The 21,527-nt window shown below is 42.9% G+C and overlaps 1 protein-coding gene across 2 annotated transcripts in view; it reads left to right on the top strand.

The window, feature by feature from the left end:
- The first annotated feature begins 585 nt into the window (after positions 1-585).
- The window catches only part of rph3aa (rabphilin 3A homolog (mouse), a), a 35,061-nt gene continuing 14,119 nt past the window's right edge, over positions 586-21,527 (top strand). For both annotated transcript variants that reach the window (XM_065965878.1, XM_065965877.1), the window contains exon 1: positions 586-752. The gene's annotated coding sequence lies outside the window, so the exon portion shown is untranslated. The remainder of the gene's footprint in view (positions 753-21,527) is intronic.

Raw genomic sequence — 21,527 nt, 5'->3', positions numbered from 1 at the left:
TTATTGTAGAGAGAGGACAGTGGATAGAGTCGGAAATCAGCGAGAGAGATAATGGGAAAGACGTGCGGGAAAGGAGCCACATGTCGGATTCAAACCCGGGATGCCCGCCTGGAGAACTACAGCCCTCTGTACATGGGGCGCACACACCAGCCACTACGCTACCGGTGCCCTTCTTGGTAAGATTTAAATGCAAGTACACACTTTGACAATATATTCAACATAGGTCTGGTTGTTTTTTTTTTGTTTTTTTATATTTAAATTTGAAATGTTTCACCTTTAAGTTCCAGAGCGGTCTGAATGTACTTTTTTTTGTTTTGTTTTTTTGCTAGCTGATCTGATCTGAGCTGCAGTGTTAAGTGACAGTGATTTGCTATTTAAGCTGTTTTTTTTTTTTTTATTATAGTTGACTTTGCCAGCAATAGTGGCATCCCCATTACGTCTCTTCTGCTGACGAGATGAGAGCGGACAGATTCAGTTAAAGAGAGAGAGAGAGACACGGGGGAGGGAGAGAGAGAGAGAGAGAGAGAGAGAGAGACGGGGGAGGGAGGCGGAGCGAGGCTTTACTACAGTGTATGTGTGTATGTGTGTATGTGTGTGTGTGTGTGTCGAGGAGGTCGGCAGTGAGGAGGAGGAGAGGAGAGGATGCTGGATGCTGAGACGGAGGTGCTGGTGTTTCACTTTCTGTCACACTGAAGCTCATCGCATCCTGACGGAGGAAGAACAACAACAACACGTCTGCTAGGAAGCCTCAGGTAAGACGAGAGATTCACACTTCAGATACTTTTCTTCAAATTTCTGTCAGAGTTTTAACTGATGTCGTTTGTGTGAGGAAGAGGGACCTTTAACTATGCAGTTTGAGGTTGGTTCACAGCAGCACATAAAGCATGCCGATGCAAATTAACAGTGTTAAAATAATAATAATAATGTTGAATGAATTAGTGAAGGTTTATTCAACAGTATATTTCTGATATTTCCTTAAAAGTTTCAACTCTCGTCCTTCGAATAATGAATCTATTTTAAATGTTTAAATACATTTTTCCACTGAATAACCAGGAAAAAAGATCTGTTACTTGTGTGAAATTGTCCGAACATATATATATATTTTACTTGTTGTATGCTCATAACATCAAACTCAGAGATAGCGGATGTGATGTGGATTACATAAGACGACTCATTAATAGCAAAAGAAGAATCTATTTTCATCTTGAACACATAGATGATGAGAAATCCTTAAATCCTAAAATCCATCTACTGTAGAGAACAACCAGATGTTTTTATGCCAATACAAATAACAACATTTGACATATGTGAATTAATCCAATAATGTTGTATTTCTTTTATATTTATTAATATTTCTACGGTTTTATAAGCAATAAGGTACAGAAAAAGCAAATACTACAAATAATAATCAATCTTCACGTGTAATTCTTATAACAAGACCATGAAAAGTTTTCGTCTCCTTCAGCCAACCTGGTTTTAATTTGTTAGCTCGAGACAGGATTATTAAAGGAAGCGTTTTTGTTCCAGTAGATGTCGCCCTTGAGCTCCAGCATGAAACCAAAACAAACTGCTCTCCACTCGCATTCTCATGAAGGAGTTATCATTTTGAACGCACCATAATTAATTAATTAGTGCAAAATTGTCCTTTGCTCGAGCTGCAATCGCATGTGGCCTGCATTGTTGTGTTAGCATGCTAATGTTAGCGCTCTTTAGTTACCTCGTAGCTTCACATTGCACATAGATTGACACAGAATGAGCGTGATCTAAAAACACTTAGATGACATTCAAATAATCAGTGAGTATGTTCTTCTTCTCTCTAGTCCTTGGCTTAAACAGCTTTATACGCGAGACCGTCCCGTCCATGTAAACACGACTCTGACAACAACACAGCCAGCGGGACTCGAGCTTCTCACTCATTTTAGACAGTCAGGACTCAGAGACACATTTACACAGGACAGACTGGATTTCTGCTTTATTTATTTATGTGTAAAATGTCGACATTCTTCCTTTAAGCAAAAAGCTCACAATGAGTGCGTTTTCATGGACTTGATTTCATTGGACTTGAGTATCCTGGGTATGAGCTTTATCCTGGATTTGATCATATGTGGGGTATGGTGTTTACCTGCACATAGAAATCTGGTTCTCGAGATTCTCGAATCATGAGATCCTCGTTTATACCCATGATAAATATGACTATCTTGGTTTTGATTACTGCATCTTTCCCAGTTTTCCAGTCTCCATGTAAACCTAAGATAACTGGATGCTGGATTTAGCTGCCTTTTGTTGGGGTGTCAACTGCAGAAGTGGTAATGATCTTTGCTAATACTCTTCAACGATTAAGCCATAACATATGCACGTAGTCTCAGTGATGTCACAGGTCAGTTTCTGAAGAGGCGTTTTGAAGCTCAATGATGGCAATCACCATAATGGGAACGTTGTCTCTGGCTGACTTTTGATCAATTTAGAGACAAGACAAAGAGGTGGAGCTGAGGTGCATCATGGGCCTCCTGGCAAACTGCTGCAACACCCGTCAGTCAACTCAACCATGCTACTAGTACTGCATCCATCCATCCATCCATTTTCTTGTGTTATTCAGTCATTACCAACATTTTTCTCCAGACTTTAAACATAGAAATGTGTTTTCTAGATCGATAGAAAATGATCGATCGCAAGGAAACCATCTTAGTTATTCCGGGTTTAAACTGGGAAAAGAAGATTGAGATCTCGACAGAACAGCCGGAAGTTTATGGTTATCCCTGGGAAATTTCCATACCATTTAAACAGAGTAAATTAAATGTATTGATGCGTGTCCACTTGGGGCTTCTGCATAAGGGAGCACTAAAGGAGCACTTTTCTAAAGCAGTCTGTAAGTAGAGTGTGAATCACAGAAGAGGAGGCGTTCTTGTCTTAATATCCTCGGTCAGCTCCGGAGAAACCATCGGCAAAGAGGGTTGAAGGAGCACGCAGCTCAATGACTAACTTGTCATGGCAGCAGTTTAGTCAAAGCTGAGATGGACGGGAAGAGGAGGGACGAGGGAGAAAGGAAAGCAATTGATTTGCAATGCTACAGCACTCATTTTATAATTTAGTCTATCATCCTCAGCAAGATTATTGAGTCCCCCCTCTTCTTTCCCATGCTCTCTGTAATCCCGCCTGAATGCCCCTTTTGACCCCCCCCCCACCATCAGCTGTATCGGCTGTGAGGCGGGTGGGCGGTGGATTATACAGACCGCTGATCTCTCAGGTGCTGACTGATGTGGCTAATGTGCTTGAACAGAAACGCTTCACGCTAGCTCTACAGTCCCCCGCCTGCTGAACTCAGGGGAATTACCTCCAACTGAAGGTGTTTTTTCTTCTTGACTCTGCTCTTTGAGACGTTCTCACTAAAGACTTAATTGTCCTTAGTGCTGCGTTTTGTAGAAAAAAAATGCCTCGTCTGTTAAAGGGAAGATCCAACCAAACCACAAGAATGTTTTCTGCAGGAAACACAGCAGGACAGCTCGCGCTCACCATCAAATAACGGGTTTATTTTGAGTGTGATCATAACGTTTCTTTTGCCTCTAGCAAGTCATTTAAAGCCATTTAGTCTCTACTGGCTGTCATGAGTGTGAATTTCTTACAGAAAACAGATTCATGTTTGTGTTGGATGAAGGGGTCCCACTGATCTCTAGAGCCGTTTTCACATATGCCCTCCTGAAAACATCTAGATAACTTCAGGAGGACAGCTCCGGAGATTCTCCCAACCTGGCTCTTCACATATGCACCTCACAGCGAGAGACTATCGTAGCAGTATCATGCGTACAGTCTATGCACTGACTCCAGTCACAGGATATAAACGTCACCACCCTCTCCCATTGGCTCCAGCTGAATTCTCCGTAGAATATCCTGCTGCGTTCTCACATTAACTCACTCGGGACTTGCTGTTGAAAAAACACTAGGGGTCTAGCAGAAGAAACTCCGGATGAAGTCCTAATGTTTGTCTGTTTGCGCTCACACAAAAAGCTCCTACTGCAAATATCAGGAGTTTTCTGCTAGTGTGAAAGCCCTATATGTGGCATTTTCCTTTCAGACAAATACAAAACTAAGACATTTACCAGATTCAATAAGCTTCCTCCCTGCAAAAACTCAAATCTTACAAAGTCTGTTTGTCTAATTTGGAGTTGGAATATCTCATTGCACCTAATATAAGCCACGTTCACATTACAAGTCCAGATGAATCATCTAACGCGAAGGTATCATAAGAAAAAAAAAAACACGGCTTGAATTGCTTTTACTGATACCTGCCAGTGCAGAGAGAAAAATGCAATTGTAAAGTTTCTTGAAATAGGACAATCCATCTTACTTTTAGAGATGTTTTTGACTAGAAACGAGGCAAATTAGATTTTTTTACAGTGTACATTTTTGATGCTGAGGTATCTGGGTTTTGAAACGTGTGATAGATGTGAGGTCCCAGAGACCTTTGAGCTTTTCAGTTTAAAATGTCATCCCTTCATCACTTTTATCCCGTTGGACATCTGTGTGAAATCGTGTCACAAAAGAGACGGCCCCGCCCACTCAGGGATGCTGTTTGTAGAGTGAGAGCACAAGCAGAGCAAAGAGTCTTTCTGAACGGAAAGAAAACACTTTGTTCTTAAGTACTTCAAAGACATAAGAACCTAATCAACTTTGGGCTGCATATATGAACGAAGATAAGTCCTACAAACGGTTGCTCTCAGGTCAGAAGACTGAGGGGAAGGGTGAGGGAGGAGGTTAGGGGGTGCTCTGAGGGAAAGTGGACGTGTGGAGAAAGAAAATCTTTGTTTTGGTCAAAGACACTGAAGTGTAACATCTACTGGACTTCTACTCTGAACGTCACATATCGTACCTCTAAATACTATGACATCATGATTGTCTACAGGTTAGGCTTGTTTATACAGGAGGCCAGATTTTACATCCTGACCCCGAGACCAGAGTGCTCCGAGACCGAGACATTTAGGGATCGAGACAGAGTCAAGACCAAGGCCATAAATATCAGTGAAAGATCACCATCTTGTGTCACCCACTAAGACCATAACACCGGTAAGGTTGCGGCCGTAACCGGGGGATACAAATACAATTATAGAAAGGGGCGTTTTCATCCTAGTCATAGGAATGATGTAGTAAAATAGACTGTCAGTTCCTGACCGGTCTTGATTTAAAAATTCGGATTCCACCCAGCCTGAGATCGAGACAAGACCGAGACTTTCAAAAAGTGGTTTCAAGACCTATTTTGAGACCTTCAACACCAGTCTACCTACCAACATCTTCTTTCTGAGACCTTTACGGACTGTTTGAGTTTCGCAGGTAAAAATATTGCAGCTCTAAAATCAACCCATAAACATAGCATGAAATATTAAAACACTGGCATGGATCATTTTAAAAGCTGAAGTTCTTCACTTAAAGTACATGATATAAACGTTTTCCTTTTTACGGCACTTCATGTACTGGAGCATTTCTACACCTTTTATTGTTACCTTCAGTTAAGGCTCTGAACTCTTCATCCTGACTTTAACATAAAAACGTTTTTTTAAAAATCAAATGCATATGCACACAGTACACACTCCTATTATGAGACGTAGTAAAAGTAAATGGCTTTGTGTTATTGATGGACGATATACGTCCAGTGTAAGTGGGTGAAATTGCCTCTTCGATCATAAAAGCGAGTCACTGTGAGGGTCAGGTCTATTCGGACCCAATCAATTTAAGCAATCAATTGAAATTCATGACTTTCGCATTTTTTCCTATTTCTTCCCCGGTGAGGGTTGTTCCACATGAGCTCGTTTAAACGTTTGGACGGTTGAGATGTACAGTAATTGACTTTTCCTCCTCCTCAGATCTGCAGCTGAGACGTTATCGTTTCTCAGCGTGCAGGGATTCTCTGAGCACAGCAGGAACAGCAGATGTGCTTCCCAAAAGCCGCCGAGGCCCCACACAGTGTGCGATTAGCTGCAAATCACGGGTGCACTCAGATTGTTCACAGTGAGGAAAATGATTGGACAGATGTGTATTTATGTGTAAAAGGGAAACAGAGCTGTAAACGGAATAATGCAGTGACACTGAAATTTGCTGAATGTGCGCGTGAGGATGTCTGACACAAACCACGGCCAGCAATATTTGGATTAACCATCTTCTACTGATCTATATCTACAGATTCCACATGAAAAATGTAGAAACATGTATTCAGAAAACAACTGCAAATAGACCTGCACATCCAGTTTTCAGGGCTGTCTTTGTTATCCCTGGAGAGAGCAATTTGTTTTGCAGTCAGCAGAAAACATACAGTCATCCAACCAACAATCAACATAAACAGAGACACTTAGTAAAAGTCCAATGGACAATAAACACCACTTATAAAAAAGAAGGATAAAGAGCAAATACAATATTCATTTAAAAACGCGATGGCAGCAGGGACAGTTTTTTAGCCTCTTTGTTGTGCATGTTGGCAGGCGGAATCTGTGGCCGGGCGGAAGCAACTTAGGGCGCACTCACACTAGGCGATCCGTACCGTGCCCAAGCATGCTTCACACCTAAAGTCCAGTACGTTTGACTAGTGTGAGTGCTCCGATCAGTGCTCAAGCACTGTACACTTCTGTGGCCCTGGCACACTTTGAAGAGGTGTGCTTTGGCACGATACAGTTCATGCACGAGCACAAGCACGGGTACACGACGTGGACGGCCTTCATTATGGAGAAATCGAGTGTTCTGGTTGATTTTGACTAAATGACTCAAAATAAGCCACAAAGTCAGTAAAGTAGCTGTCATGTTCTCCGTGTTGTTCTCTAATGTGTGGAGGCGGCTTGACTGCACGTCCTTTTTATTTTCTATATTTGTTAATTCTGAGTCCACTTGTCTAGTAAACAAAGCTTGCTTCATAATTATGTAAAATCATGCATGTGTTGTATTACGACGTTATGAACAAGAGTTAAACGTGCTCAGGCCCGTTTAGTCCTGGAGCAGTGTGAGTGCAGGTCAGCGGTGGAATGGGGATGGGGGGAGCACAGTACAGGACAACTTTGCCTAGTGTGAGTGCGCCCTCAAACTCTGAAAACAAAGGATTGACCGGGCCTTCTTTAAAGTCTTTACTTTTTACAGATGTGTTAGGTCACTAAGGGTCAGGTAAGCAGTTTGTCCTAACAGTTTAAGAATGCCTTGCAGCGTGTTTTGATTCCTCATGCTGAGTGACCTGCACCACGTGACCAGGGAGAAAGTTGAAACAGATTCAATAAAACAAAAACAAAACGGGGCACTCTGTCTGAACAGTTACCTATTAGTGCAAAGAGAGAGTGAGGGACACAAGGAAGTGAATTTGTTGTTTGGATAAAAAGTTGCAGTGGTTTTCTGTCAAAGAATTACATTTACAGCAACTATAGGAGATTTAAAGTGAGACGTGCTTGGTCACTGACAACTGGGATGAGAGCACCGTTTTACATTTTACCATGTTAAGCTGAAATTACCTAAACAATTCAAAATTTTTAAAAAAAGCATGCACAAGTGTAACAGAAAAATGCTTCATATATCCAGTCAAGTACAAACAGAAGCGTTCAGGTTTTGTTTTGCCATCTGCTGCACGTTCCACTTGTTGTATCATATTCAGGAAATGTGCATCATGACATCATGCAGGCCTTTAAGACGACGGGCTGTGATTGAGATCAGGAGCTGACGTGTAATCTGTGATGTCTCTCGCCTTGTCACCACCAGAATGTATGACTGTATAATCACCTTCAGTGATACAGTGACCATCCTGAAGGACAGAAAAATCATCTGAACCTTTAGAGCTGTCATTAGACACTTTTTTTTTTTTTCTCAGAGCGGTTAAATGTTGTTGATGTCCATGACGCGGTCTCACACACTCTATATGCAGGATTGAACGTTGACTGATGATCGTATCATACCTGATGACGTCTTTGACCTCGTTTTCTCCGCATTATTCTGCCTCTGTTTTTTTTCTTTTACTCCTGCAGCTGACCTCCTTAAAGTGAAGTCTGAACGAAAACAAAACCTCTCACATGAACAGAGAAATAAAAAGAGATACAGTAGACAGAAAGAGAGGAAACACAACGTTTCTGTTCTGTTCAGTGTAGTGCAGTTCAGCGTTGCCCCCTGGTGAATCCACGCACGCACAGAGAGTCTGAGATTTCCACTCACTACATTTACCATATGGGTGTTTTTGTTCTCCTATTTTAGAGCAGTCCAATTACTCGCACACAAACATGCAGATGGCCACAAGCTGCTCATTTTTTTAGCAGTTCCTCTTCTTTATGCAATTCTCCACTTTAGGTTTGCAATGGATTCGGTGTGAGAGATGACAGGATGTACGGGAGGGAAAGCAATGGAGGATTTCATGCAGCGAAAGGTTGCAGGCTTGAAATCAGTTCATGGTCATAGCTTTAACTCAAAAAGGCCACAAGGACAGATTCAAACGGATTTTATGGCACACGGTTTAACAGCAATTGAGCGAGCCCTGTGAGGCTGAACTCTCTCCAGGTGGAATCTCCACTTCAAAAAAAACCTTGAGTGTCCACTTGAGGCTGGCTGCAGAAATAAAGGAATCCCCATTAAGGCCTCATATCCACCTAGCGTTTTTATTCTGAGCGCCAGCTGTTCGCAGTAGAAAGCAGCCGCCTGGAGAAAAAGCGCAGCGCCCAGCATCTTTTCTTTTTTGTGCGGCCGCAACCAGGCGCTCAAGTTGAAAATCTTTCAACTTTTCAGAAAGGCGCTGTTGACGTCAACAGCGCTCTTTTTCCAAATGTATGATATTTCCCGCTTTTTTGCCGCCTACAGATTGTATCTTGTACCAACATCCTCCTCACTCCGTGTCTGATCGGCTAAAAAAACAATCTCAAATATAAAACATGCAGTAAAAAAGTAACGGAGCAGTGTCAGACATACAGCAGCCGTTGTCAACAGACTGTTGTCATAGAGACAGGACGGACTTGCAGGGCGTTTTTTCTCAGCGCTTCATGCAAACACTCCCGAGCACACAGCCAGCGCTTTTCTGCCCGGAAAACAACGCTAGGTGGACACAGAGCATAAGTCCCACATGAAAATGTATTAGTTTAATGACTTGTCTGTTTTCCTGCACATCATTTTGCATAATTAGGGGCATGGCTGATCTGAGGTGAACAGGTGGGTGTGTTCTACTTTTCATTTCCAGGAGGCTTAATGCCCCTTCAGCTCCACCTCCATGCCTCTTAGGTGGAAGGTGGAAAATCTCAATATTCCTAATATGGCGACCCCCTTTGTTGGGCTTCATAACGCCTCTTCAGGACACAATGGCTGACGTCACTGAGAGTACGTCCATGTTTCATATAAAGTCTACGACTTAGACACAGCTGAGCTAAATGCTACGTCAGATTCATGCTCAGAGATGGAGAATGGAAAGATTTCAACACGAGGGCAATGTGTTCTGAAAGCCACGGTCTTTCCCACACATATGTTTTGTGGTTCAGCCACTTCGTCCACTCCACAGTCCGGGTTCTGTCATTTCAAGACCACTTTGACGTCAAAGCTTTCAGCCGCCCAATCTGGATTGACGACCAGATTGCTTTCATGTCCATGCTTGGCTTTTCCCCTGGTGTCATCAGAAAAAGAGGGGATTCTGTGCGTGTTAATGCAAGGGTTAACCATCCCCCCGAGAGTCGTCAGACAGGGGATAAAGTACATGGTGATGCTTCTTTGCAGAACTAAGCTCCATAAGCCTCTGCAGAGGAGTGTATGTAGCAGACGAGGAAGTAGAGGGCATGAATGAGTGGATGGATGATGGTCATGATGATGGAGGATCGACGAGAGAAGCGACAGCTGCAGGAGGCAGGAGAGGCGGGGTTTGGTAGTGGGACGTTGTGTGTTTTGAAATGTTCCAAACGTATTCATAAGGGAGAGTTCGGACTCCTCGGGGAATGTTCTGTGTACCGTGAATAACCGTCATCGGGGATGAACCTGTTTTTTCTGAGATGACTAACCTCATTTAAAGTCCAACGACTGATCTCGTACCCTTAAGCAACATTTGTTCCGTCCCACATTTCCCATCACTTCACTTCTGAAGCATAATTGAGGTTCATCTGGTAATTATGTCCAAATTTTCCAAGTCATAAAAGAAAATTGTTCTATGGCTGGATTGTACGTTTTTGTGAGTAGATTTTGAATTTGGTTATTCAGGATGAAGACCTTAGCTATTCCATGTTTTTTCGGCTCTGCTGCACAAGAAAACCTGCCAACATGACATCCTGCAAAAATGCATGTTTATCAGAGTATCAAGAGATAGAACTGACCTTTTTAATTATAAAATTTTAAGTTAATTTCAGTCAGTTGCCCCCTTTTTATTTACACATGCACTGCACTTCTAGAAATTTCTAAACATCGACATGTTGCGCTGCATTTAAATGAGTGAGGTCCAGAAACACTATTTAAAAAAACAGAAAGAAGGCTCGGATGTAGCACAGAATTATTTGCCCCTTTCCAACTTCTGCAACCAGCTAGACTTCTGCCAAATCGGTTGTCTGTCTTCCAGTTTGAGACGTTAGCAGCTTATTGGTTTTGACGCTTGGACGGATTTTTGGCATGCCAGGAGGATTGCTTGGCTCTGTTTCCGTTTGGATTTAGCTCATGGCCGCCGTCAAAAAAATGGCTGCATTGAGCCTGTTTTGATAGTAGTATTAGTCGTTGTTGTAGCAGTTGTTTACATTTTGCTAAACATTAGTCTAGACGGAGGCTGAACTGTTTCTTTAAATTGGTCTTCAACGTCACCAAGTACATTTCACAAATCCTTCTGAGAAGAAAAGGTGTCTTGTAGGAAACTTGTGGACTTACCGATAGATCAAAGACACCACGGCTCACTGTGGGCGACACGTGTCAATGTCAAAACGATTTTAGCATTCTGCTCTTCTAACTTTGCAGGAATGCAGAAACTAAAGTGAGATTAGTCAAATAAAAAACAGCTTTAAACAAACCAAATGTTTTGGCCAGGGTTTTCCCATGTCACTGATCCTGTTCCTGATCTTCATTGACAGGATCTGAAGGCACTGCCAGGGGTATGAGAACGTGGCCTTCATCACACAGTGACCTCTAGGACTCTACGGGGTCTTTTGCAGTTCAATGTGAAACTGTTGTATCAGACAGTGCGTCGTTGTCGGTGGCCAGGTTTGTTAAGTGTTTTTTTAAAGATATTTTTTGGGCCTTTGTGCATTTATTGGAAACGACAGCTGAAGAAAGACAGGAAGTGTTGGGAGGAGAGAGCAGGGGGATAACATGCAGCACAGGGCCAAGGTCAGATTCAAACCCATGGTCGCTGCAATGAGGACAATAGCCTCTGTGCATAGTGCAGACAACATAACTGCTAGGCTATCCGGCACCCCTGTGGCCACGGTTTTTATTTTTTGATAGAAATCCTTAGATGACTCCTTTCACTTTGGGAGTTGGTTGCAGATTGACAAGCAGATTAATGCGGAATAAAATCAGCAGTAATGTTGATGTTGTCGGTCAGAGGTAGCTGAACTGTAAGGAAAATATTTATATCCATCTTTCAACCCTCTATTGTCAGGATCTTTGCGGAGTATTTGAGATAATTAGATCCTGGATACACAATTAAGTAACGCAAGTGAGATTCCTCTTCAGGCTGGTCTCAACCCAACATCTGGAGGCAGCTCACAGTAGAACCATTACTCCTCTGCCTCAAAAGAAGTTAGTTGAAAGAGTTTGTGCATCTGAAAGGTATCCTTGTTGGTGTGTTTTTGGAGGTCAGCCCATCCCCTTTGTCTTTTTCTATATTGTTTGTGAGAGCATTTTTAATATGCCATCATCTTCAGAAACTAATGGGGGGCATCCCTCAGTCTATTTCTATTTTCTATACGGTCCATGAAGGTAACATCCTACTTTAGGTAGAAACAGCTCATAAAGAAACACTCAAACCAATTCAACGAGGAAGAAATCAAGGAGAACTGACACCTAATCAAAGGTATTTCCAATACATTGGGGGGTCACCCCTATGTTCCCACATTTCTAAGATTTTTCTCAAAATTAGGCCCTATGTTCCCACCCTCCAGAGGGCTGGAAAGTGACTCCAAGCATCCCAGGAGCACCCCCTCTCTATGCCAACCCGGCTTTCCAGAGGTATTGATGCACTGCAAACTATGGTTTGCGTCCAGTTACTGCGCCATAGGGCTGTGGGAACATAGGCACGCTCCCTAGATTGGAACGAACACCCAATTGGTAGAGGACTCCGGGGTAATTCCAGAAAAGGATGGGTTGAGTAATTATCTCATCTGGTTTGGAAACACCTTGGGAAAACCACAGGAAGAGCTTGAAAAACCAGCAGGATGTCCTTGATTTGCCTGATTCCTGAGCGAAAACCAGCCCGGGATAATGGATGGATGGATTCGTTGATCCAGTGTAGACTTTTTTAGGGCTGACTGATGCTTATTTTATGAAGCGTAAGCACATTCTCCTTGTACTCCCAAAAGATGAATATAAAATGTTGGGGGAGAAAGTAAAAAGCAGTCTGAAGTATGGAGGCCTCTCGGCGTCACAGGAAACACAGGAGGATGACGCAATCTGTCAGAGTCTTCCTCCCTAAAGCGCTTACACGCTCTTACACAATGTGTGTTTTGCTAGTGTGCTGACATGAATAACGCGTGTGTTTGTGTGTGTGTGTGTGTGTGGCCAGCCCTGTAGCTCTTAGTCAGCCCACACAGTCTCATGGAGCTAAAAAAAAACGCCATAGTTTCCTTTTACTTCACGTCAGTTTGCGATGCTTTTTTCTCCGGACCGCTGAGCGTTTGTGACAGTTCCTCTCTTTTCTCTGTGGGAGGAAAGAGCGTGGTGTGTATGTGCACTTTTTTTTTTTTTTTTTTTTGCACGTCATTTTGTGCTAATGTTAAAGCCGGTTTGTTTAAGGTCACCGTAACAGAAGACCTACTTTACCAACACTCCCCCCTGCAGCTGAGAAACAGACAGTCGGAGTGAAGAGGAGAGACAGGCAGACAAAACAGAGAGACATGCAGAAGAGGAGGGATGAGCGGAAAGAGCAAAACGTAATAAAAACAGCAATTAGATCTTTAAATTCTCTTCAACTGACCTGAGAAAGAAAGGCTACTCTCACTACCACTACTACTAACACCTTCAACTAGCCCTGAAGAACAGAGTCAGGTATGACGGAGGGGTTTAAGTCTTATGGTAAATGAAATATAATCATACTGTGACGCACTAGAGGTAATTGCTCACTCCTACATCATGACTAGTGCTTCTTCTTCTTCTTCTGAAACGAGGCGACGCCTGCGAGCGAGTACAGGGAGTCAACTTGAGCTGCGTTGATTTCACACTTGACATGCATCATTCTCAACAGTCACCTGACAATCCCCTCCTTCCAATTAGTGGTCTGTAAAAGCTGTAAGATTTCCGCTCTCTCTCTCTCTCTGCTATTTCAATACCAGCTCTGACGTACTCTTACTCAGCCTCTCCACCACGCCAGCATCGACCTGTAGGTGCCGATATCATCACGGTTAAAAATGTATGCATGTAAATGACAATTGCAAGAAGTGATTTAGGTCAGAGCCTAGATGCCAAACGCAAACTATGTTCTGCTGCAATATATATTTTATACGCTACAAATGTGCTTTTTTAAATAATCCCATTTCTTCAGCTAGCTGGGTTTTTTTTTTTTTTGTGCCTCTCTTTTTCTGGCGTCTTTGAATAGCCTCAAACAATGGTGACTTAAAGTGAGAAGACCATGTCAGAGGATCAGAGGAAGCTTCATGTGAAATTGCAAACAAGTGACAGCAAGCTACAAATTCAGGCCACGTTTACACAAAAACGATCCACACAGTCCCACTTAACAAAACTGTAGTACACGTGCCAGGCCAGTAGTTGGCGGTGTAATTTTGTAATGAAACAACACGCACATTCAGTTCAGTTTATTGCCATTTGTAGCATGAAAGCCACATTGGAAAACATCTGCAAGAGGTAGACAGAACAATTAGACACAGACAGGACAGTGAGTATTAAAAAACAGGCAATATAAATATAAATAAGAAGGAAGAAGAAATAAAAAACAGAGACAGTAAGGCCACATGAGAAACATACCAGTGAATCATACAAATTTGCTCAGGCTGCGCACAGCACAAGGGAAGAAACTACTTGCATGACGGGAAGAAGTGCATTTAATAGAGCGATACCGTCTGCCTGAGGGAAGAGGAACACAAAGACTCGCAGCAGGATGATTCCCATACTCTTCCTTCTATTGAGTGGTGAAATGTCAATATAAAACTAATGGCGGATCCCTTTTTTGGATGCCCCTGGCCGTTGTATAGGTGGATTTAGTAGTTGGTGAATGTAAGTACTGCATCTCTGTTGATCAAAGTGATGGTGCAGAGAATCCAACACTTTGCTGGAGAGGCATTAAAATGAGCAGCACAAACAGAACTTTTCTGTAAAATAGCACAAATGTCTTCTTGGTGTTTGTGCAAGAAGAAAAGTCAGGAATACACCAAAGTCAGAGGGATTTATCCTCACTACACCACAAAGGTCTGCACCAAATTTCACATCAATCTATGCAGCAGTAGTAGAGGTACTTCAATCTGACCAAAGGGCTGAGACGACTAATTGACAATTTGGCATAAACACAAAGTACGTGTGCTCTAATGAAAAGATAAGAGCTCAGTGAAGACATCCCTCATCCCAGTCCTGCACCTATATCCTACTGATTAGTTACATAACCTATGGCCTTTAGTTTCCACTGCAACCAAAAAAAACGACATTGCCAGCTTCAACTGATCCAGACTGGGCGATATGGACCAAAACTAATATCTCGATATGTTTTTGCTTAATGGCGATACTCGATACATATCAATATGTCTTTCATTAACAGTCAGGTGCACAAGTTCAACATGTACATGAAAACAAACTACCTGTGAAGTTAATTAATTTTCTGCATAACAAAATAAACACAGTTTTGTGTTTTGTTATCCATTTAGTTTGTTGAGTTTGACTCAGAGAGAGAGAGAGAGAGAGAGAGAGAGAGAGAGAGAGAGAGAGTGAGAGAGACAGTGAGATGAGAAATAGGTGAACTGGCAGCTCTACCGAAGACGTATATAACGTTATTTTAATGCAATATGAACTATATCGATATTAACGATATTGTCTTACCCTTTATCTTGATTGAAAATATCTTGATATATCGCCCAGCCCTACTGCCTACCCTACTGCATGGCCACTTCTGGTCCCCACAAGTCAGGCTGATGGTCAGTGAGAGCCAGGACATCATTGAGGTTGTCAAGTGGGAACAAACTGATATACAGTCTGTGGCTAAAAAACCCAACCTTACAACTTGATTGTTGTATTTGCACGTAAACTATTAACATTAGATGATTTATCCCTGATGTAATTCTTCCCTGAATTGATTTTTTTCTTGGCAGCAGAAATGTTATTACAAATTAAACCCATCTTTAATTTCTCTGACAACAACGCTTGACAAAACTGCTTGTCATCGTTTGGTCGTTAACACCCGTTTCACCTCATAAATTATGACCCATAATCCAATATGGACACACACACACACACAAACACACACACACACACACACACACTGAATACAAACACTTCCATGTAAGTACCCCTTCTCCCTGGAGGTCGTTTCGCCCCTCACTCAACTGGGGGCTATAAAACGTGTGTAAATCAGCTGAGCTTCATGTGACCACACGTGTCCTTGGCGTGACCTTTCCATGTGGTGCTTACAGTGAACCTCATTATCCACCGCATCATGGATGCAGTCAATACAGCAGAGTCAAGGTACTCAAGTGTCTAAAACGCCTAATGACCATTTCTGTATGTACACCCACACAATGGAATAAGATCCAAAACAGCCACACTGGAGGAAGCTTGTAACTGGACCGTTATTTGTTACATTGTTGAGGTCAAAGATGTTATTAGGACGTACAGGAGTGCATTATATCGACTCTATAATTGTACCTCTCAAAGACCAGTCCGAGCATACACTGTGCCAGTTGAGGCCGTTTGTGACGTTTGGTTTTTAATAGACGGGCTTAAGTTCAGCTCCATCCTGCGTAGTTTGCTTTGCGGGGGAACAGGAAGGCATGAACTCTGATCACGACCCAATCAGCTCCTCCCACCTAGTTGGATGAATTTCTGCATAGACCAGGATGCACTTGGCGGAGTAACTTTGACCCACTTACAGTCTACTCAGTTCAATTACTTAAAAATGTCACATGCATACATTTAAGCTCTCTGGCATTTTTGAACTGTAACATATCGAAGTGGATAAAAAGACATTTGAATTATTTTAACCACCCAGTTAGACTCAGCAGTTTCACCGAATAAAAGATGAATGAATGAATGTCTTTTATTTTGGTCATTCCTTAAAGTATAACAAGAGTCGAAAATATTTGTGTAAATAGTCCACTTACAGAAACCGAAACAATGAAACTTCACATGTTTACACTTGTCCATTTCACACAATAAAATTCAAACAATCAATGACCAAAAAAAGGAATAGGCTGAAAACCCCAAGGCTTATTTCTGCCCATCCTGTAAAATCCTTCATAGTATATAAGTCAGAACATAAGCAATCCAACAAAAATCAAAGATCAAATCTTTTAAAACCTTGGTGCAGCAACATCAGACTTCCTGTTTGATGTGTTAGCATTTTAGCAACCGTCTTTCTGCTAGCTAGCAGAACAACAACTTCAACTGTCTTCTTCTCAACTTCCATCTGTGGTGGTTTCCAAAGTAAACTTCATCAGCTCTAATTTATCACCAGATTATACAATTGTTGTCAAAGTATATACAGTAATATACCGTATTCTGGACTTAAACTTGGGTGAGACATCGTAGCGTCAGGTGGGAGTTTGTTTCTATGATGGGTTTATTCCATATTTCCTACTATTGGACTTCATTCTATGTTACTGCCATTTCTGTTTTCCACTTAAACGAGCTTTACTGTCGCCTCCTCGCCGAGCCGTCCTACGACACACGAGCGCTGCACATGAGGCGCACTGGAGGGTCAGGGGGTGAAGAGGGGGCTAATATATCGATATGCTGTCACGTCTAAGCGGTGTGTGTCCTCTTCACTGCATGACATTGAGAATCAGAGAGGAGTGTCATGTCCCGCTGCTGCAGAGCTCATTGATCTACTGTAAGGCAGTGACTGCTCTGATCAATAGTCGATTCAAGCTGCACGTGTGTGTGTGTGTGTGTGTGTGTGTGTGTGTGACCACGAGGGAGAGAAACCACTGACCCTGACTCTAATTCATGGCTAATATGACTCATCAATTATAATAGGAGAGCATTTGTTCTGACATTTAGTTGATGATGTTTCACAGCTATAAGAAAGTCGTATTTCTGAGTGTGTGTGTATTTCAGCTTTTTTCAAATTGTAAAAGTACATGAACAAGTTGTGTGAGTGCTTTAGTTCTGTGTCACTGTCGAATGATCAAGTTTGTGAATGAGCTGAATCAGGCTTTAAAACATGAAATTCAGGACTTTCTGTGAGTCTGCATTTTCGGCAGCATAGCAATAGCAATTAGCAGTTTTATTTATATAGCACATTTCATTACAGATAAGCTCAATGTGCTTTACATTAAGGTTAAAAACAAAATCAAAACACAGCATACAAAAGAAAGAAAGTGTTTCCACAGTCATTAATAATTCAAACACAACACAGCAAACATCAGTTCCCACAAAAGTGATCATACATACACACACACATACAAAAAAAAATTATATTCATATGCTTTTGAGAACAGGTTTTGAGTTTTGTTTTAAAAGTAGAAACAGTAGTAATGGACCTCAGGTCAGCAGGGAGTTAGTTCCAGAGAGAAGGACCACAGTAACTGAAGGCCCCCTCTCTGGGTACGGTTAAAAAACCTTCACCTGATGACCTGAGGGTCCGGGTTGGGTTGTAGTCTGCATAGTCTTTTCACAGTCCTGAATGTTGGCTGTATATTTAAATGGACAACACTTCTCCGTCTCATGCCGCTGAATTTGAATTGAAGCCAGAATATGGCCGCGACAGGCGCTGACATATTGCGCTGGTGACGCTGTTGACATGCACAGAATGGAGCTGGCTGCACGATCTGCAGAGCGGACCGCCGTACCCCTCACACTGTCAGAAAAAACACAGATTTAACTTATAAAGAAAAAAAACATCAAAACGATCCCTCAGGTGGGTACTGTGCGCAGCAAAACAGATTCTTGTATGGATACTTTTCTCTCACCTCTTCTTTAACAATCTCCTCTATAATGCTGTAAGGAGCATTTTTAAATCATGACCTCTTTTTTTTATATCAAATTATAAATGAAACAAAACTTTGATGTTTCTCTTTAGAGAGATTTTACCAATTTGTCATTTTCACATGCGTTGCAGGCTGTAACTGAAATTATTTAATGCATGATGATGTGTGTGTGCTTGTGTGTGCTTGTGTATGCTTGTGTATGTGTGAATATGTGTCATTCTGTGTGTGTGTGTGTGTGTTATTTGTTGACTCACGGCCTGAATGTGTCTGCCATTTCAGAACATTTCCTTTCTGACCCCACCTTTCTCTCTCACTGTGAAGCCTTCAAGGCACACACACACACACACACACACACACACACACACACACACACACACACACACACACACACACACACACACACACTGACATCATCAGGCATCAATCTGTCGGGTTGTCACATCTTTCCACAATGACAGCAATCTCCTCATGACATTTCCATGCGTTAGAGACGGGACATTTTTTTTTCAGGGAGGAAGAGGAGGAGGAATGGAGAAGATGAAGGGCGCTGAGCCGTTTAGTGAGTGAGGCATTAAAAAAACGTTCTACTCAGCACACAGCCTGATCTCCTGTGACGTTTAAAGCTCGGACACACTTCTATAAAACCTACAACCTACACTGCAGATTATTTTAGACCGTACATGCAAGTTAGAGTCTGATTCCACCAATGTTCCCCCTTTTAAAAAAAAATGCTTGCAGAGAAGGAAACGTTCTGCATATATTATTCAAAATGTCCAAGTTTTCCGCCTCTTTGTCCTTGAAATTTTTGCTGCATCAGTCAATCAGTGAGGTGTCATTTTTTTATTTTTTTTTTGAGCAGCCGGGTGGGACCAGAGGTGAGAGGGCGAGGTCGTGCTCTTCTTCTTTAACGATGCTCCTGTGGAAAGATAATGAGTGCTCCTACTCCACAGTGAAAAAAATGTCTTCAGGCTCGCACATTTTCTGACTTCAATAACACATTACAGCTAACTACAGTTCACGTTCCACAGTCAGCAGTCAGCCTCAATTAATGGTCCAATTTCCAAGCATATGCAGGACTAACGCCTGTGTCTGTGCACTTGGACACGACCGGCAGATGTTTGGGAATTTGACAACCGGAGGCAGAAGCAGCAGTAGGTGTGGTACAGCTGAAATAAATCATGGCTAATCACATTAGCTCTTCTCAGACCTTTTAAAGGGAGTGCTGCTGCAGACATGGCACTCTCCGACAGTTGAATGGACAATGAAATCTCTGCTGCAGGAGCCGTGTCTTACAAGCAGCATAAATCACAGAGCCGCTGGTGCTGTTACAAGCTGGACTTTGAGTCGGTCACTGATTTGATTCTGAACTGAACATAAAATGTGCTGCAGAATAATGCATGTTTCAAAGCCACTTTCACATATGAACTCCTGTACATTTCTGTGTGTCACGTCGAGAGGCTTTACAAAAGAGCATATGGGATAACATGTAGGAAGGATTTCTCCTTTGTAGTCCTCGCGGTCCGGTTGTCCACATTTCTTTGCTGCTGAGGTGGAGATCGGAGCAGGGCGTGCATGAATGAGGACGACGGTTGTTGTGGGGATGACCCAGTCGATGGTGGAGGCTTGGCGTTGGGCTGTGGTTAAGGGACGACACAGTTAGATGGTGGTGGCTGGGCGTTGATTGGTGGTTGGGATGACCCAGTCGATGGTGGAGGCTTGGCGTTGGGCTGTGGTTAAGGGACGACACAGTTTGATGGTGGTGGTTTGGCGTCGGTTGGTGGTAGAGACGACACAGTCCGATGGTGGCGGCTGGACGTCAGGCGGTAATTAAGGGACGACACAGCCAATGGTGGCAGCTTGGCGTTGGTTTGCTGTTGGGACGACACATTTTGATGGTGGCGGCTGGGCGTCGGGTGGTGGTTAAGGGACGACACAGCCAATGGTGGCAGCTTGGCGTTGGTTGGCTGTTGGGACGACACATTTTGATGGTGGCGGCTGGGCGTCGGGTGGTGGTTAAGGGACTACACAGTCTGATGGTGGCGGCTGGACGTCAGGCGGTAATTAAGGGACGACACAGCCAATGGTGGCAGCTTGGCGTTGGTTGGTGGTTGGGACGACACAGTCGATGGTGGCGGCTGGGCGTTGGTTGGTGGTTGGGATGACACAGTCGATGGTGGTGGCTTGGCGTTGGTTGCTGGTTGGGATGACACAGTCGATGGTGGTAGCTTGGCGTTGGTTGGTGGTTGGGACGACACAGTCCGATGGTGGCGGCTGGGCGTTGGTTGGTGGTTGGGATGACACAGTCGATGGTGGTGGCTTGGCGTTGGTTGCTGGTTGGGACGACACAGTCCAATGGTGGCACACATTTTTTAGAAAATTCTACCTCAGTCTTCCATGAAAATGTTCAAAGTTGAAGTTTACACTTGTCCCTCGGAGCTTGAGGTTTTCCTTGTCCGACTGGGGACCTCATCATTACGGCTTTCAGTCGTCTCTCAACCGGAAGGTCAGGGATTCGATTCCCAACTCCAGCAGCCACATGCCCGATTAACCCCAAGTTGCTCCCACTTCTTCGTTGGCAGTGTATGAATGGGATTAGTTAATACTGATGGACACTTTGCATAGCAGCCTCTGCCATCAGTGTGTGAATGTGTAGGTGTGACCTCCAGTTTAAAAGTGCTAAATTGTGTTATTTTATTGAGTCATTAGCTTAATTGGCTTAAAAGCATCCTGAGCCTTATGTCTCATTTGGAAACATTTAACGACAAAACCTCACATTTTGAGATTCGCTGCGGTGAACCTGACGTTAAAATGTTCCTTTGTGAAGCAAACCCTCCGGTGTTGGAGAGCTCCCAGGAGCTGCCTTTTAGGTTTAAAATCACTCGCGTCCAGCTGGCAGAGCAGAGGCAGAACTCCATGCCAGTTCAAATCAAACGCAGACACACATTATGAACCGTCAGCGAGAGTTGTCTTTATTCCCCCGTTATAATGCTAAAAAGAAAACAATAATGCAGCTACAGTGGTCCTTCCTGTTGGGATTAAAAGTTATTTTAAGAAACACATTTCGAGTTTGGCCAACTTTACTTTTTTCCCTAAACAATACAACACTTCCGTGCTGAATCACCACAGCATTTCCCTTTTTATGAATCTGCTGCATGCCTCCGAAGCTCCAGTCGTGATTTCTGATATTCCCAGGAACACTGTAAAGAAGCCTGCGTGTCTATTTTTAAATTTAAAGTCATGCAAGATTTGATCAAAGAAGCGTTATTTGTT

The sequence above is a fragment of the Labrus bergylta genome, chromosome 17 (assembly GCF_963930695.1).
Source record: "Labrus bergylta chromosome 17, fLabBer1.1, whole genome shotgun sequence".
NCBI classification, from domain to species: Eukaryota; Metazoa; Chordata; class Actinopteri; order Labriformes; family Labridae; genus Labrus; species Labrus bergylta.
This window is presented reverse-complemented; position numbering and strand designations above follow the sequence as displayed.